The sequence below is a fragment of the Nomascus leucogenys genome, chromosome 21, assembly GCF_006542625.1.
Source record: "Nomascus leucogenys isolate Asia chromosome 21, Asia_NLE_v1, whole genome shotgun sequence".
NCBI lineage: Eukaryota > Metazoa > Chordata > Mammalia > Primates > Hylobatidae > Nomascus > Nomascus leucogenys.
This window is the reverse complement of record NC_044401.1, coordinates 49,508,379-49,528,539: the sequence shown is the minus strand read 5'-3', so window position 1 is coordinate 49,528,539 and position 20,161 is coordinate 49,508,379.

Genomic DNA, 20,161 nt, shown 5'->3' with positions numbered 1-20,161 from the left:
CACTATACCCCAGCCTGGGCAACACAACCAGAACACATCTCAAAATAAATAAATAAAATTATATCTTAAATATTTGTCCAGTTATATATTATATTTCATTTTATTATTTTTTTTAGAGACAGGGTCTCAGTTGTGTAATCCAGACTGGAATATAATGGTGCAATCATAGCTCATGGCAGCCTCTACCTCCTGGGCTCAAACAATCTTTCCACGTTGGCCTCCCAAAGTGCTGAGATTACAGGTGTGAGCCACTGTGCCCAGCTTCATATTGTATTTTAAATACCAAAGTGTTGGCCAGGTGTGGTGGCTTCTGCCTGTAATCCCAGCACTTTGGGAGGCCAAGGTGGGTGGATCACCTGAGCTCAGAAGTTTGAGACCAGCCTGGCCAACATGGTGAAACCCCGTCTCTACTAAAAATACAAAAATTAGCAGGGCATTGTGGCATGTGCCTGTAATCCCAGCTACTCAGGAGGCTGAAGCAGGAGAATCACCTGAACCTGGGAGGTAGAGGTTGCAGTGAGCCGAGATCGCACCACTGCACTCCAGCCTGGGCAACTGAGCAAGACGTCATCTCAAAAAACAAAACAAAACAAAAAACTAAAGTGTTAATCCAAATTGAAATCAGGAAAAACATCATTGATTATATTTACCCATTTCTTTTTTTTTGTTTGTTTGTTTTTGTGAGACGGAGTCTTTGTCCCCCAGGCTGGAGTGCAGTGGCGCGATCTTGGCTCACTGCAAGCTCCGCCTCCCGGGTTCACGCCATTCTCCTGCCTCAGCCTCCCGAGTAGCTGGGACTACAGGCGCCCGCCAACACGCTCGGCTAATTTTTTTTTTTGTATTTTTAGTAGAGACGGGGTTTCACCGTGTTACCCAGGATGGTCTCGATCTCCTGACCTCGTTATCCGCCCGCCTCGGCCTCCCAAAGTGCTGGGATTACAGGCTTGAGCCACCGCGCCCGGCCTATATTTACCCATTTCTAAATGTTTTATAAAGGGAGTAATATAGCGTGTATGATTGTGAGACTCATTCATGTTGTTGCAGGCAGTTGTGCTTAGTTTGTTTTCCCTGCTGTATCATATTCCATGACCCTACCTGTTTCACCACCTCCTTTTAGTTGCTTATAAAATTTTTAAAAATTGACATGTAGTTTCACTACATTGCCCAGGACAGATTCAAAGTCCTGGGCTCAAGTGATCCTCATGCCTCAGCCTTCCAAGTAGCTGGGACTATAGGTGCATGCCACCAGGCCCAGCAGTTGCTTCTGCATTTAACTATGTGTTGCTAATATCCAGATTCTACCAAAAGTCCTAGACTTACATTGATGAGCTAAGGCCAACAAGAATAACTATCATTTTCCTTTGGGTAATTTATTTTGTGGAAATCCTAATAACGTAACAAACACTAAAATTCTTGACTAAGTCAATATCGAAACTCTTAATTTTGGTGAGTTAAAGATTTTTTTCAGCTGAATGCAGTGGCTCACGTCTGTAATCCCAGCACTTTGGGAAGCCAAGGCAGGAGAATTTCTTGAATCCAGGAGTTCAGACTAGCCTGGGCAACATAGTGTGACTGCCCCCTGTCAAAAAGAAAAAAAAAATTACCCAGGCGTGGTGGTGCACACCTGTGGTCCCAGCTACTCAGGTAGCTGAAGCTGGAAGATCTGGTCTTCCTGGGAGGTTGAGGCAGCAATGAGCCATGATCATGCCATTTGCACTCCAGCCTGGGTGACTCATAGAGACTGTCTCAAAAAAAAATAAAAAAAAAGATTTTGTTTCCATTTTTCTCTCAAGAAACTTTAAAGACTGCCCCAATAAGAATAAAATCATCAACTGAACATTTCAGGAAGGCTTTCTCCTCTGAAGAAGGTTACCTCTACCCTGCAGTTCTTTGCTACCCAATTTTAATCACAAAACCTTGGAATGGGCCGAGCGCGGTGGCTCACGCCTGTAATCCCAGCACTTTGGGAGTCGAGGAGGGCAGATTGCCTGAGGTCAGGAGTTCGAGACCAGTTTGGCCACCGTGGTGAAACCTCGTCTCTACTAAAAATACAAAAAAAATAGCCAGGCATGGTGGCATGCGCCTGTAATCCCAGCTACTCAGGAGGCTGAGGCAGGGGAATTGTTTGAACCAGGAGATGGAGGTTGCAGTGAGCCAAGATCGCACCACTGCACTCCAGCCTGGGCAACAGAGCAAGAATCTGTCTCAAAAACAAACAAACAAACAAAAAACCTGGAGTGAAAAACACCCTTGTAATCCCAGTTCAGTCTCTCATTTTGCAGAAGAGAAAGCAGACTCAGGGAGACAGGGACTCTTCCAGGGCCACCAATGAACTGGAGGCAGAGACGCTAAGCTCAACCACCTTCCTGACTAGTGCAACTCGAGTCCTAAGGCCTGGCCATGGCCAGCCCTGCCTCCACCTGCTTGGCTTCCTCTCCTGGTCCTTATGATTGAGCAGAAAGCCCTGGGCAAGCCCAGGTGACTCAGAGCTGAGGGTTAGGAGGGTCAGGGTGGGGTAGTAGGTGGTGCAGGAGTGCCTGGTTACTCACAAGAGGGAGAAAGGCTCTTAGACCGGGAACCTGGGAAGACTTCATGGAGCAGGGCCAGTCGGCTTTGGACTCAGGCCAAGAGCAGCCTAGAAGCTGCACAGGAAGGATCTGAGGAGGCAACTGATGGGAAGAGAGGGCTGCAGAGGCCGAGCGGAGCCAGCATGGGGCCTCCCTGCCAGTCATGGGGCTGTGGAGTTTTCATTCTGCAAAGCTGCAGAGCCACTGAAGGGCTGGTTGGTTTGTTTTCTTTCTTTTTTTTTTTTTTTTTTTTTTTTTTTGAGACGGAGTCTCGCTCTGTCGCCCAGGCTGGAGTGCAGTGGCGCGATCTCCACTCACTGCAAGCTCCGCCTCCCGGGTTCACTCCATTCTCCTGCCTCAGCCTCTCCAAGTAGCTGGGACTACAGGCGCCCGCCACCACGCCCGGCTAATTTTTTGTATTTTTAGTAGAGACAGGGTTTCACCGTGGTCTCGATCTCCTGACCTCGTGATCCGCCTGCCTCGGCCTCCCAAAGTGCTGGGATTACAAGCGTGAGCCACCGCGCCCGGCCTGTTTTCTTTCTTATTTTGGTGGCCAAATGTATATAACAAAATTTGCCATTTTAATCATTTTTAGGTAGCAATTCAGTGACATTAATTATATTATTGTGCAACTATCACTGATAACTATTTCCAAAACTTTTCCATCACCACAAACAGAAACTCCGTACCCATTATGCAATAACTCCCACTTTCTGTCTCTATGAATTTGTCCCCTTTTATTTATTTTTTTAAGACAGGGTTTTGCTGAGTCGACTACCCAGGCTGGAATGCAGTGGTGCCATCATAGTTCACTGCAGCCTCAAATTCCCTGGATTTTGCCTATTACAGATGTTTCTTATAACTGGAATCATACAATATTTGTCCTTCTGTGCCTGGCACATTTAACCTAGAAATGTTTTTAAGATTCATCCGTGTTGGCTGGGCATGGTGGCTCACGCCTGTGATCCCAGCACTTTGGGAGGCCGAGGCGGGTGGATCACAAGCTCAGGAGATCGAGACCATCCCGGCTAACACGGTGAAACCCTGTCTCTACTAAAAATACAAAAAAAATTAGCTGGACGTGGTGGTGGGCGCCTGTAGTCCCAGCTACTCGGGAGGCTGAGGCAGGAGAATGGCATGAACCCGGGAGGCAGAGCGTGCAGTGAGCCGAGATCGTGCTACTGCACTCCAGCCAAGAAAAAAAAAGATTCATCCGTGTTGTACCTACCATGTATCAGAATTTCTTTTCTTTTTCCTTTTTTTCTGAGATGGAGTCTTGCTCTGTCGCCCAGGCTGGAGTGCAGTGGCGCTATCTCAACTCACTGCAAGCTCTGCCTCCCGGGTTCACGCCATTCTTCTGCCTCAGCCTCCCAAATAGCTGGGACTACAGGCACCCACCACCACACCCAGCTAATTTTTTGTATTTTTCATAGAGACGGGGTTTCAACGTGTTAGCCAGGATGGTCTCGATCTCCTGACCTCGTGATCTGACCGCCTCAGCCTCCCAAAGTGCTGGGATTACAAGCGTGAGCCACTGCGCCCAGCTCATGTATCAGAATTTCATTTCTTTTGGTTTTTGGTGGGGCTGAATATAACATGGTTTTTTTTTTTTTTTTTTTTTTTTTTTTTTGAGACACAGTCTCGCTCTGTCACCCAGGCTGGAGTGCAGTGGTGCGATCTTGGCTCACTGCAGCCTCCGCCTCCTGGGTTCAAGTGATTCTCCTGCCTCAGCCTCCTAAGTAGCTGGGACTATAGGCACGTGCCACCATGCTCGACTAATTTTTGTATTTTTAGTAGAGATGGGGTTTCACCATGTTGGCCAGGATGGTCTCGGTCTCCTGACCTCCTGATCCGCCCACCTCGGCCTTCCAAAGTGCTGGGATTACAACCGTGAGCCACCACAGCCAGCCAATATCATGCTTTTGTTTGTTTTTATTGTGGTAAAACATACATAACTTAGAATTTATCATTTTAACCATTTTTACATGTAAAATTCAGTGGCATTAAGTGTATTCACATTGTTGTGAGCCATCACAACTCTCCATTTCCAGAATTTTTCATCTTCCCAAACTGATACTCTGTACTCATTAAACACTAACTCCCCATTCTTTCTCACCCCAGCCACTGGCAACCAGTACTTTCTGTCTCAAGAAATTAGACTATTCTGCATACCTCATATAAGTGGAATCTCATTTGTCCATATGCAGTTAGTTTGTTTCACTTAGCATACATTTCTCAAAGTTTACCCCTGTTGCAGCATGTGTCAGAATCTCATTCCTTTTCAAGGCTGGATAAGATCTCATTGTGTGTGCAATAATACTCCATTCTGCATTTTGTTTATCCATTAATCCATTGTTGGATGTTTGGGTTACTTCTGCCTTTCAGCTATTGTAAATGATGCTGGTATGATGACTGGTATACACAAAACCGTTAAAATCCTTGCTTTTGATTCCTTGCAATATATACCTAAAAATGAAATTGCTGGATCATATGGTGGTTTGGTTTATATTTTTAAGGACTCATCAAACTGTTTTCCAGAGAGACCCACCAGCAATGCATGAGGGTTCCAATTCGTCCACATTCTTGCCACCAGTTGTTATTTCCTATTTTCATTCCATTTTAAGGCCAAGTAATCTTCCATTGAAGAGTATATACCGTGTTTTGTGTACCTGCTTATCTATTGATGAACATGAGTTGTTTCTGCCTTTTGGCTGTTGTGAACAATGCTAATGCTTCAATGACCATTGGTGTTTGTGTCCCTGTGTTTAATTCTTTGGGGTATACACCTAGGAGTAGAATTGCTGGGTCGTACGGTAAGTCGATGTTTAACTTTTTGTTTTGTTTTGTTTTTGAGACAGAGTTTCGCTCTGTCGCCCAGGCTGGAGTGCGGTGGTATGATCTCGGCTCACTGCAACCTCTGCCTCCCAGGTTCAAGCAATTTTCCTGCCTCAGCCTCTTGAGTAGCTGGGATTACAGGCACCCATCACCACGCCCAGCTAACTTTTGTAATTTTAGTAGAGACGGGGTTTCACCATATTGGCCAGGCTGGTCTCAAACTCCTGACCTCAAGTGATCCACCCACCTCGGCCTCCCAAAGTGTTGGGATTACAGGTGTTAGCCACTGTGCCTGGCCTGGTTGGATTGTTTTCTAGAGACACCAGCAGTTATTTCTTTGACTTTGGTTTGATTAACTGACGACTAGAAGAGGTGATAAAATTACTGTACTTAGAAAATATTATATGAAATATATATATATAGGGGGGCTGGGCGTGGTGGTTCACACTTGTAATCCCAGCACTTTGGGAGGCTGAGGTGGGCGATCACTTGTGGTCAGGAGTTCAAGACCAGTCTGGACAATGTGGTGAAACCCTGTCTGTACTAAAAACACAAAAATTAGCCAGACGTGATGACGGGTGCCTGTAATCCCAGCTACGCAGGAGGCTGAGGCAAGAGAATAGCTTGAACCCAGGAAGCGGAGGTTGCAGTGAGTGGAGATCGTGCCATTGCACTCCAGCCTGGGTGACAAGAGTGAAATTCTGTCTCAAAATAAAATAAAATAAAAATAAAAACAAAACTTAGCTGGGCATGGTGGCGGATACCTGTAGTACCAGCTATTTGGGAGGCTGAGGCAGAAGAATTGCCTGAACCTGGGAGGCAGAGGTTGCAGTGAGCACAGATTGTGCCAATGCACTCCAGGCTGGGTGACAAGAGTGAAATTCCATCTCAAAGAAAATAAAATAGGCTGGGCACAGTGGCTCATGCCTGTAATTCTAACATTTTGGGAGGCCAAGGCGGGCAGATTGCCTGATCTCAGGAGTTCGAGACCAGCCTGGGCAACATGGTGAAACCCTGTTTCTACTAAAATAAAAAAATAAAATTAGCCAGGCATGGCGGCATGCGCCTGCAGTCCCACCTACTCGGGAGGCTGAGGCAGGAGAATTGCTTGAACCAGGAGGCAGAGGTTGCAGTGAGCTGAGATCATGCCACTGCACTCCAGCCTGGCAACAGAGTGAGACTCCGTCTCAAAAAATAATAATAATAATAATAAATAAAATAAAAATAAAAACAAAAATTAACTGGCCAGGCACGGTGGCTCACACCTGTAATCCCAACACTTTGGGAGGCCAAGGCGGGCAGATCATCTGAGGTCAGGAGTTTGAGACCAGCCTGGCCAACATGGAGGAACCCTGTCTCTACTAAAAATACAAAAATTGGCCAGGTGTGGTGGCGTGCCCAGCTACTCAGGAGGCTGAGGCAGGAGAATCGCTTGGACCCAGGAGGTGGAGGTTGCAGTGAGCTGAGGTCGCACCACTGCACTCCAGCCTGGGTGACAGAGCGAGACTCCATCTCAAAAAAAAAAAAAAAAAAAATTAGCTAAGCATGGTGACAGACGCCTGCAGTCCCAACTACTTGGGAGGCTGAGGCAGGATAATTGCCTGAACCCAGAAGGCGGAGGTTGCAGTGAGCCGAGATCACGCCACTGCACTCCATCCAGCCTGGGCAACAGAGCGAGACTCCATCTCAAAAAAAAATAAAAATATATATATAATATATATAATATATAATATATATAATATATAATATATATAATATATTATATATAATATATAATGTATATAATATATATTATTATAATATTATAATATATAGTAGAATATTAAAGTATAAGAATAAAGCATAAAATATTTTATGTATTGCTAGTTTCATATAGACTACAAATGTCCTTGAATCAATTAATGCATTCCTTTTATAAAGATTTATATAATGCTATAAAATCCATGATTTATATTTACTTGGCTTGTCCTAGGCTGGGACAGCCTGAGATATTTTGTACGTGGACTCTGCCAACTCATTTGTGTTTATTTCTCAGAAAGACAGTTCCAGAACACAGGCTGATTATCTGAAAGCCTGCTGGATAAAGTAAAATATTTAAAAGCAAACAATGTTTATAGTTGCTCTGATTCAGCACAATTTAGATTCTGTTTTGGCAAAGAATACTTAATGTTCTGCTACTTCTCAGCCACCATCAATAGGGAGAGCTTCAAGCACCTTGTCCAAGTGACCATCCTTGCAAAGGCAGCCTTTGGAGACAGTAGCTGGCAGCCAGTGTGGACAGGCCTCTCAGGCTGCATCGTGCCTTTATGTCGCTTTGGCACATTTGTTTGCAAAACCAGGGCTGACTTGTGTTGTTTTAATTTGAGGCGAAATGAAGGGATAAGAATTCAACTAGAGGCCGGGCGCGGTGGCTCACGTTTGTAATCCCAGCACTTTGGGAGGCCGAGGCGGGCGGATCACGAGGTCAGGAGATCGAGACCACGGTGAAACCCCGTCTCTACTAAAAATACAAAAAATTAGCCGGGCGTGGTGGCGGGCGCCTGTAGTCCCAGCTACTCGGAGAGGCTGAGGCAGGAGAATGGCGTGAACCCGGGAGGCGGAGCTTGCAGTGAGCCGAGATCGCGCCACCGCACTCCAGCCTGGGTGACAGAGCGAGACTCCGTCTCAAAAAAAAAAAAAAAAAAAAAAAAAAGAATTCAACTAGAGACTTAAAAAGGAAATAAATTCTGAGCATGAGCTACAACATGGGTGAACCGTGAGGACATCATGCTAAGTGAATAAGCCAGTCACAAAAGGAAAACACTGTATGGTTCTACTTACATGAGGGCCCTAGAGTAGTCAAATTCATAAAGACAGAAGGAAGAATGACAGTTGCTAGGGGGTGGGGGAGGGAAAATGGGGAGTTAGTGTTTCATGGGGACAGAGTTTCAGTTGAGGAAGACAAAAAAGTTCTGAGACGGATGGTGGTGATGGTTGCCCAACAATGTGAATGTACTTAGTGCCACTGGACTCTTCACTTAAAGTGGTAAATTTTATGTTATGTGAATATATATATATATGTTTTGTTTTTTTTTGAGACAAGAGTCTCGCTCTGTCGCCCAGGCTGGAGTGCTTTGGCGCGATCTCTGCTCACTGCAAGCTCCGCCTCCCGGGTTCACGCCATTCTCCTGCCTCAGCTTCTAGGAGTAGCTGGGACTACAGGCGCCCGCCACCACGCCCAGCTAATTTTTTTTGTATTTTCAGTAGAGACGGGGTTTCACCATGGTCTCGATCTCCTGACCTCGTGATCCGCCCGCCTCGGCCTCCCAAAATGCTGGGATTACAAGCGTGAGCCACCGCGCCCAGCCATTATGTATATTTTACCACAATAAAACATTCAGAAAGAGAGTCCACTCCAAAGCCGCAGAAGGCCTTGGCTTGTAAAACAGAAATCTGCTAGCCAAGCATGGTGGTATATACCTGTAGTCCTAGCCACTTGGGAAGCTGAGATGGGAGAATCGCTTGAACCCAAGAGTTCAAGGTTGCAGTGAGCTAGGATTGTGCCACTGCAGCCCAACATTCCAGCCTGGGCAACAGAGGGAGACCCTGTCTCTAAAACAACAACAACAAAAACAACCAGAGATCTGTTTAGTCTTCCTTTAATGAACACTGACCCTTTTAAAAAAATCAACTTAAAATATAGTGAGGTGGGCAGGGCGCAGTGGCTCACGTCTGTAATCCTAGCACTTAGGGAGGCTGAGGCTGGGGGATCACTTGAGGTCAGGAGTTTAAGACAAGCCTGGCCAACATGATGAAACCCCTTCTCTACAAAAACACAAAAAGTAGTCGGACATGGTGGTACATGCCTGTAGTCCCAGCTACTCAGGAGGCTGAGACAGGAGAATTGTTTGAACCCAGGAGGCGGAGGTTGCAGTGAGCCGAGATTGTGCCACTGCACTCCAGCCTGGGCAACAAAGTGAGACTTCATCTCAAAAAAAAAAAAAAAAAGTGGTGAGGTGGAGACTTAGAAATTAAAAAAAAAATCCTTCCAGATTAAAGTTCTAAGTCAGACTCGGTGTCAGATGCAGTGGGCGCAGGGGGTCAGTATCCAGGGCCATCATTCTGCCACGTACACAATGTAGCCAGGCTGATGACGGGCTCAGCCTGCCTTTGTACACTTGTCCCTTTCAATTTAACAAATGGCTGTAAGCACCTACTCTAGACCAGCACTGGGGAGACAGAAAAGTACTTGTGACCTAGTCCTGTCCTAGGAGCAGCCATCTGGTGGGGAAGCCCCCATGTGTTTCTGTAGAACCTTTCAGCCCAGTACATAGCATACCTGGTGGAGTGGGGGCGGGGCTCTGCCAGGGCATTTCCTCCTGAGGGTGTGTGGGCCACTGCCTGCAAAGACCGTGACCCAAGGATGCGTGATTCACCTGGGAGTTGGCAGGAGGGGCAAGCACAAGAGTGGTCCAGGCAGAGTATGTGCAGGGCATGAAGGCAGGAAACTCCCGAAAATTCTCCACAGCCTGTGTGGCTGCAGGGAGAGGCAAACCTAGAGCACAGAGGCCCACGTGGCTTTAGCGTGTCCTGGCGTCATAGGATACTCTGCTTGTATGGTAGGCTCTTGTCATTTGTAGGCTGAAGCAGTCTTAGTTTGGCCTGTTCTCTGGTGACCCTGAAGGCCCAGGACAGTGTTACCTGGTCATTCTGCTAAGGCATAGAGTTGGGCTTTTCTTGGCTGAGAGCGGGAGAACTTTGTTGTTGCTATTGTTTGCCTACCTCACTACGTGGCATTCTCCCGTTGGCAGTGTTTGTGTATTTATGTTTTGGCAAAGCTCTCTCTAAACACAGCCCTGGTAAAGTAAACTCCATAAGGCTGGGCACAGTGGCTCACACCTATCATCCCAGCATTTTGGGAGGCCAAGGTGGGTGGACTGCTTGAAGCCAGGAGTTCAAGACCAGCCTGGGTAACATAGGGAGACCCTACCTTTACAAAAAATACAGAAATTAGCTGGGACTTACACCTGTGGTCCCAGCTACTGGGGAGGCTGAGGTGGGAGGATCATTTGAGCTTGGGAGGCGGAGGTTGCAGTGAGCCGAGATCATGCCACTGCACTCCAGTCTGGGCAACAGAGAGAGACCCTGTCTCAAAAACAACAACAACAACAACAACAACAACTCCATAAGCCAGATGATCCTCTGTGTCATCTGCAGTGCCTGGAACATGCCTGTCACACAGTAGGTTCTCAATAAATGTTTGCTGAGTGTACTTTTTTTTTTTTGCAACCCTATTAACTGAAGAATGAATTATTGAATCATTTGCCAGAGTTCTACTGCATTTGGTTCTGTATTCTTCTCTACTGGAGTGTAGCCTGTGGGCAGGGACAGTGTCTCTTTAGTAGGAGCCAAGAATTAAATGAATCCTGTTAAATTACCATGTTGCTTATAAGCAAATGCAGGTTCAGGGCTGATGCAGAAACAAAAAAATTTTTGCTAATGTGATTTGGGCTATATGTTTTTTACATTCATTTACATACCAAAATTCGAGTAATATCTATTTTTTAATTCTAAATGTATTCAGTTATTTAGTTTATTTAATTACATAGTTTTTCTAAAGTTTCAACTAATTAAAATTTCCTAGCTTTATTTTATTATTTTGATCAGAATTTGTATATTGATTATTCCTATGTATTCAAACTGTGTATAAAACTGTATAAAACAGCTTTTCACATGAAGAAATATGATGTCTATTTTAATGCCTCTTTTGTTTTTTGTATAATATAGGTACAGGGGGAATGAAACTAATAATTATTCAGTGGCCAGTGAATACTAGGCTCGAGCTGGGCACTTTTACATATGCGATCTCATTTCATTTAAGCCTCACAAAGTCATGTGAAGATGATCTATGTTTTGGAGACAAGAAAACTGAGCTCACAGAGGTTGACGGACTTGCTCCAAGATAAAGTCCTGATTCAAACCCTGTTCTGACTGTTTTCAAAATGTATGCTTTTTTGGCATTTCTATTATTATTATTATTATTTTTGAGATGGAGTCTTGCTCTGTCACCCAGGCTGGAGTGCAGTGGCACAATCTAGGCTCACTGCAAGCTCCGCCTCCCGGGTTCACGCCATTCTCCTGCCTCAGCCTCTCCGAGTAGCTGGGACTACAGGTGCCCGCCACCATGCCCGGCTAATTTTTTTTGTATTTTTAGTAGAGACGGGGTTTCACTGCAGTCTCGATCTCCTGACCTCGTGATCTGCCCGCCTCGGCCTCCCAAAGTGCTGGGATTACAAGCATGAGCCACCGCGCCCGGCCGCTTTTTTGGTATTTCTATAGCACTCAGTAATGGTTGTTGGACTGTAAGCAACAGAAATTGTGTATTTAAGGTATGAGGACACTCTGGGCACAGTAGCTCCTGCCTGCAGTCCCAACTACTCAGGAGGCTGAAGCAGGAAGATTACCTGACTTCTGGAGTTTGAGGCTGTAGTGAGCCATGATTGTACCACTGCATTCCAGCCTGGGCAACAGAGCAAGATCCCATCTCTAAATAAATTAACAAAAAATTAAATATAAAGCAACTATTATCAATATGTTAAAGGTTACAACAGACATAATGAATGAAAAGATTAGTTATTGCTGGAGAGAAATGGAAACTTAAAAGTAGCCAGGCTGGGCATGGTGGCTCACACCTATAATCCCAGCAGTTTGGGAGGTCAACACAGGAGGATCACTTGAGGCCAGAAGTTCAAAACCAGCCTGGCCAACATGGTGAAACCCCGTCTTTACTAATAATACAAAAATTAGCTGGGCATGGTGGCATGCACCTGTAATCCCAGCTACTTGGGAGGATGAGGCAGGAGAATCACTTGACCCTGGGAGGTGGAGGTTGCAGTGAGCCAAGATTGCGCCACCACACTACAGCCTGGGCGACAGAGTGAGACTCCATCTCAAAAAAAAAAAAAAAAAAGAAAGAAATACCTGAGACTGGGTATTTTATTAAGAAAGGAGGTTTAATTTCTCACAGTTCTGTAGGCTGTACAAGCATGGCACCAGCATCTGATCAGCTTCTGGGGAGGCCTCAGGGAGCTTTCACTCATGGAGGAAGGTGAAGCAGGAGCAGGCACATCATCACATGGTGAAGGCAGGAGCAAGAGAGTGTGGGGGGAAGGTGCCACATGCTTAAACAACCAGTCTCATGATAACTCACTCACCATTGCAAGGACAGCACCAAGCCATGAAGGATCTGCTCCATGACCCAAACCCCTCCCACCAGGCCCCACCTCCAACATTAAGGATTACATTTCAACATGAGATTTGAGTGGGGACAAATATCCAAACTATATATCGTATGCCCTTAGGGAATTGCAAATTAAAACAAAAATAAGATACTATTACACATCTATTAGAATGGCCAAAATCTAAAACACTGCCAATATCAAATGCTGACAAGGATGTTGAGCAACAGGAACTCTCATTCATTGCTCAGAGGAAGGGCAAATGGTACAGACACTTTGGAAGACAATTTGGCAGTTTCTAACAAAAATTAAATATACTCTTACCATATGAACCAGCAATTTGCTTTGTGGTTATTTAACCAAATGAACTGAAAATAGGTCCACAAAAAACCTGCACACAGATGCTTATACCAGCTTTATTCATGATTGTCAAAACTTGGAAGTCACCAAGATGTCCTTCAGCAGGTGAATGGATAAACCGTAGTACATTCAGACAATGGAATAGCATTCAGCACTAAAAAAATGAACTATCAAGCCATGAAAAGACATGGAGGACCCATAAATGCGTATCACTAAGCAAAAGATGCCAATCTGAAAAGGCTACATACTGTGTGATTCCAAATACTGTACATAACAGTCTGGAAAGGCAAAAATACAGAGAAGTTCAAGTTGCCGAGGATTAGGAGAGAGTGATGAATAGGCAGAGCACAGAGATTTTGGGGGCAGTGACAACCACTCTGTATGATACTACAAAGGTGGATACATATCGTTATACTTTTGTCCAAACCCATATAATGTATGGCACGAAGAGTGAACCCTAATGTAAATTATGAACTTTGGGGGGTAACGATGAATCAGTGAAAGTTCATTGATTGTAACAAATCTATCACTCTAGTGGAGATGTTGATCCTTGTTTATGCATGTGTGGGGGCAGGGGATGAATGGGAACTCTGTACTTTCTGCTCAATTTTGCTGTGAACTTAAAACTGCTCCAAACAATGTTCTGGGCTGGGCACCATGGCTCACACCTGTAATCTCAGCACTTTGGGAGGCCGAGGCACTTTGCATCACTTGAGTTCAGGAGTTTGAGACCAGCCTGAGCAACACAGTGAAACCTCATCTCTATCAAAATTTTTTAAAAACCCAATGTTCTGGAATTAGTGATAACAACTAATTTGATGTCATGGCACTGTGAATGTACTAAAACCTACTGAATTGTACATTTTAAAAGGGTGGCTTTTATGGTATGTCAATTATATCTCAATAAAGCTGTTATTAAAAAGACACTATTTCACAAGATTATTGTGTGGATTAAACAAGATCATGTGGCATTTTATATATGTCTGTTATAATACTTGGTAAATATTGTTTTGTAAATACTTGTTGCCTTCTACCCATAGACATTAACACCTGCAGAGCCTGGCCTGGGCTGTCTTTTCAACTTTAGTTTTATTTTTATATTTTACTTTTTAGAGACAGGGTTTCACTCTGTTGTCCAGGCTGGAGTGCAGTGGCATGATCATGGGTCACTGCAGACTTGACCTGTTGGGCTCAAGCAATCCTCCTGCCTTGGCCTCCTAAGTAAGCTGGGAGTAAAAGTGCCCACCACCACCGCCAGCTAAGCTTTGTATCCTCAGTGCTTAGCATAATACCTGGCATTTGGTGCTTAAGGAAGGAATTGCAGGTGAGAGACAAAGTAGAGAGAAGGACCACAGATGGCTCCAGGGCTTCTAATCTGGACTAACAGATGAGTGATGGCCGACAGAGACTTTAAAATGATAAGCTGGTTTTGTTTGCTTGTTTGTATGTTTGGTAAAGTACATTGTAGTTTAAATGAGTTGTATTTGAGCAGTGTGTGGAAATGCCCGGCTTAATCTATCCAAATTTTAAGTAAAGATACAAGTCCCAAACTCAAAAAGGAGATGAGGGCTGGGCGTGGTGGCTCACACCTGTAATCCCAGCACTTTGGGAGGCCGAAGCAGGTGGACTATCTGAGGTCAGGAGTTAGAAACCAGCCTGGCCAACATGGTGAAACCCCATCTCTACTAAAAAAAAAATACAAAATTAGTTGGGTGTGGTCGCATACCTGAAATCCCAGCTATTTGGGAGGCTGAGGCAGGAGAATTGCTTGATCCTGGGAGGCAGAGGTTGCAGTGACCCGAGATTGTGCCATTGCACTCCAGCCTGAGCAACAAGAGTGAAACTCCATCTCAACAACAACAACAAAAAAGAGAGCGTGAGAGAGAAAGACCTGAGGGGTAAAGCTTGAAAAGGTGTCATCAGTCACCAGTGGTCTGTGAGCAAAATCCATCCTGCTAATGGGTTTCATTTGGCCAGAACAATCTTTTAAATAAGTTGCCAACAGTTGAAAATTAAAAGATTCTCAAAAATATCAAGAATTTTAACTTCTGCCAAAAAGTCAGATATCTGGCAACGCTAATCTCGTGTTCCCTAAAGGCAATGACCAGCTGCCCTGAAGTGAGCTTAGTTGGCTCCTTTCATCTTAGATGAGAGTTGAAACGAAGATTCTGAAGAGCAAGGAGGGACATGGCAAAGGACAGATCCTTCAGAATCACCAGCAAGTGGCCAGGCACGGTGGCTCATGCCTGTAATCCCAGCACTTTGGGAGGCCAAGGTGGGCGGATCATGAGGTCAGGAGATCGAGACCATCCTGGCTAACATGGTGAAACCTTGTCTCTACTAAAAATACAAAAAATTAGCCAGGCGTGGTGGCGGGTGCCTGTAGTCCCAGCTACTCGGGAGGCTGAGGCAGGAGAATGGCGTGAACCTGGAAGGCGGAGCTTGCAGTGAGCCGAGATCACACCAGTGCACTTCAGCCTGGGCGACAGTGCAAGACCCAGTCTCAAAAAAAAAAAAAAAAAAAAAAGAAACACCAGCAAGTACAGATGAGGAGGTGAAAGCAGCCACGGGGTGGCAGGTCTTGCATTCTCTGGCCTTTCTATCTCCTTTTCTGGGTCACCAATGTTTAGCCTGGCTTCCTGTCTTGTTGCTTCACCATCAAGAATCTCAACATAGTTGACTTTGGAGGTCATGGACCCTTGTACTTGAAGCTCTTTTCTACTCTATCCCCTTTCTCTTTCCCAGCAGAAGGCTAATGGAAACCAGAAATTAAAAGTAGCTCTATTCTTCCTATTTATTCTGGCAAAACTCTTGGACTGGGTAGTATGGGTAATTGAAATATGAAGTTTTGAGATGTTTTGCCAAAGTGATTAACTGACCAAAAATGTTGAGAACCATTGCTTTGTCACATAGGATGAACGTGACTGGAATCATTCTTTATAAGGTCCTATGGGTTGTTTCCTGATATAATAACAACAACAAAACATTTGAGTAGCACATTACAGTGTAAAAAGTACTTCTTTTTTTTTTTTCTTTTGAGACGGAGTGTCGCTCTGTGCCCAGGCTGGAGTGCAGTGGCGCGATCTCGGCTCACCGCAAGCTCCGCCTCCCGGGTTCACGCCATTCTCCTGCCTCAGCCTCTCCGAGTAGCTGGGACTGCAGGCGCCCGCCACCACGCCCGGATAATTTTTTGTATTTTTAGTAGAGATGGGATTTCACTGTGGTCTCGATCTCCTGACCTCGTGATCTGCCCGCCTCGGCCTCCCAAAGTGCTGGGATTACAAGCGTGAGCCACCGCGCCCGGCAGTACTTCTTATATATACTTGATTCCAAACTCACAGACCTCTTGTGGGTAAGTGATAACTTCCTCATTGTACGGCAGTTCCATTTAGAAACTATTCATATTGACATCGATTCTGGAGATTCCAGATTCCATTTGCTGTATCATTGCAAAGGCCAGCATAAAATACAAGCCAACTGCTGTTATCAGCAAATCAAGGTTGGAAGGTACTTAAAAAACAGGAAAAGCCTGTGGAAAATGCCTTGTCTTAGCGACTCTCAAATGCAATATAATAAATGCTGGCTCTGAGGACAACGTATAAATCGGGCAATCTCAGGTGTGGTGCCAAGAGGGAAAATGAGGTATTCATAAAGTAATAGCTCATTGGCTGGGCGCGGTGGCTCACGTCTGTACCCAGCACTTTGGGAGGCCAAGGTGGGCGGATCACGAGGTCAGGAGATTGAAACCATTCAATACGGTGAAATGCCATCTCCACTGAAAAAAAAAAATTAGCCGGGCGTGGTGGCGGGTGCCTGTAGTCCCAGCTACTCGGGAGGCTGAGGCAGGAGAATGGCGTGAACCCGGGAGGCGGAGCTTTTAGTGAGCCGAGATCGCGCCACTGCGCTCCAGCCTGGGCAGCAGAGCGAGACTCCATCTCAAAAAAAAAAAATAGTTCATTGAAGGCCCATGTGCCAAGTATGCTGTTAGATACCAGGCCCTTGCCTACCCTGGGCCTGTAGAGTCTGCTCTTATTTTATTTTATTTTATTTTAGGGACAGAGTCTTGCTCTGTCACCCAGGCTAGAGTACTCTAGGTATGTGCCACCACACTCAGCTAATTTTTATTTTTTAATTTTTTTGTAGAGACAGGGGTCTCACTTTGTTGCCCAGTCTGGTCTCAAACTCCTGGCCTCAAGTGATCTCACCTCAGTCTCTCAAAGTGCTGGGATTACAGGCGTGAGCCACTGCACCCAGCCTGCAATTTAGAAACATATAATGAAATGATGAGATTTGTTTTTAAGACCTTCTATGATTTCAGTTGGCAGAGTTAGCTTTTTTTCCTCTCTACTGTGAATCCTAAGATATAATTTCACCTTTTATGCCCCTGTGTAACAACCCAGTGTATTATTCTTCACATAGAAACATATTGCTTGGCACAGGGGCTCACTCCTGTAATCCCAGCACTTTGGGAGGCCAAGGTGGGCGGATCACTTGAGGTCAGGAGTTTGAGACCAGCCTGGCCAACATGGTGAAACCCTGCCTCTACTAAAAGTACAAAAATTAGCTGGGCAGGGCGTGGTGGCGGGCACCTGTAGTCCCAGCTACTTGGGAGGCTGAGGCAGGAGAATCACTTGAACCTGGGAGGCAGAGGTTGCAGTGAGCTGTGATCACACCACTGCATTCCAGCCTGGGTGACAGAGCGAAACTCTGTCTCACAACAACAACAACAAAACAACAACAACAACAAAACAACAACAACAACAAAATTAGCTGGGCATGGTGGTGGGTGCCTGTAATTCCAGCTACTTGGGAGGCTGAGGCAGGAGAATTACTTAAACTCAGGAGGTGGACAGCACTTTGGGAGGCCGAGGCGGGCGGATCATCTGAGGTTGGGAGTTCGAGACCAGCCTGACCAACATGGAGAAACACCGTCTCTACTAAAAATACAAAAAATTAGCCGGGCGTGGTGGCACATGCCTATAATCCCAGCTACTAGGGAGGCTGAGGCAGGAGAATCGCTTGAACCTGGGAGGCGGAGATTGCGGTGAGCCGAGATCCTGCCATTGCACTCCAGCCTGGGCAACAAGAGTGAAACTCCTTCTCAAAAAAAAAAAAAAAAAAGACTCAGGAGGTGGAGGTTGCAGTGAGTCAAGATCATGCCACTGCACCACTCCAGCCTGGGTGATAAAGTGAGACCCTGTCTCAAAAAGAAAAAAGGAAAAAAGAAATATATCAAAGTAGGTATTAGGAGAAAGTGAGTAAGGGTCTGTAGGTCTGATGTGAGGAAACTCAAGGAGACTGCTCCTTGGCTTCTCTAGGAAATCTACCACAAGAGATTTAATGCGGCCTTCAAGAAAGACCCTTGGAAGAAACCCTGGAAATGCTAAGACCTTGGCCAATGTCCCCTAACTTCTCAATGGGAAGTTATTTACTGGTTCTTATTCAGCTGAGACCACAACCTATGAGTACTGGAAAGGTAACAGGAAGGAAGGGGAAAGGGAGATGTGTAAAAAGAGACAGAAATTAAAGAAAAATTCCACCCTTTAGTTGTGCCTTAGGTCTCTCCGAGTCCCAGTCAATACCCTGGGGCTTAATCCTGCTGTATTATTCTTCCAGTTTTCCATTAATAAAAGAAGTGCAAGGTGCTGTGTGCAGCTGTGAACATGCGGGTGCGTGTACACACACACATACACACAGTTGGATTGTTGTTCAAAACTTGGGATGTTGCCTGTGTCTATCCTGAATTTTTCAGACATACACACATTCCTCACCCACTGCCAAGCAGCCCTATAGACAGTCTCCTGGGAATAGCAGGCCAACAGGAAAAGCTTGCTGAACTGCCAATGTGCAGACACTCACATGTCCCAGGCCCCAGCCCCTGCAATCCCTAGGGTTCTTCTGCTCTAACCCCACACAGAAGGAATATGAAACAGAAACTTGTTTCTGTCCTCTTTTCTTCTCCCTGCAATCTAAAACACACTAATTCTCAAGGATATCTGGCCAAAGCATTGATTACAGAGTTCTTGCTGTATTCAAGGGAGGAAACAATCTTGTGTTTTACTTTTAATGGCAATAGTGTATTTCTTGAGAATCTTCTCTTCCAACAGAATTAGCACACAAATCATCCGACAGGTGACCCTCAAGCCTGTAAGATGCCAATATTTCATTAGGTGAGAGGCCCTGAAAATGCTGCCCTATCTCCTGCGCTTCTCTTTTACCACCGTTAAACATTCCTTTAGATTATTCCAAGTATGGATTCCCACACTTGGCTCCACTTGCATGCCATCAGCTCAGTTTTTGCCAAATCTATTGTTGTGCACCATCTTTCTAAATATTTACAACAAAATCATAGTCCCTGATGGATTGTGGCAGGTCAGTCTTGGAGAGAGAAGGAAATGGCCCTGACTGCCCTAGAATGTCCCAAGGAAACTAGCTGTGTATTTGAAGTATCCAAAAGGAAAGAAAAGGGAGGCACAGAAAGGATCGTATTAGCCACCATTTCAGTTTTGTTCAGAGCTATCTTTGAAATCTGTGTCACCCAAAGCAAACCTCATTTGGGATAAATCTTCAACATCAGTAACATTTAGTCCCTTGAGAATATTACCTCAAATGGGGAAGTCAAAATCTCAAAAAGAAAATTACTTTCAATCATTATTCGAATACAATAGAAATTCTATGATTGCCTATTCACATGTCAAAAATATTTCCTTATATGTAATAAATCAGTGTAGACTTGATTTCATGACTTTTTCTTTAACATTGTTTGTGGGGCATAGATATAAATTCCATATTCCCAGAAACCCTAGTTCTTCCCTTCATGTTTTTGCTATGGTTTGAGGGGAAATTATAAGAAACATTGTAGCCGGGCGCGGTGGCTCACGCTTGTAATCCCAGCACTTTGGGAGGCCGAGGCGGGCGGATCACGAGGTCAGGAGATCGAGACCACGGTGAAACCCTGTCTCTACTAAAAATACAAAAAATTAGCCGGGCGTGGTGGCGGGCGCCTGTAGTCCCAGCTACTCGGAGAGGCTGAGGCAGGAGAATGGCGTGAACCCGGGAGGTGGAGCTTGCAGTGAGCCGAGATCGCGCCACTGCACTCCAGCCTGGGCGACAGAGCGAGACTCCGTCTCAAAAAAAAAAAAAAAAAAAAAAAAAAAAAAAGAAACATTGTATATCAGTTTC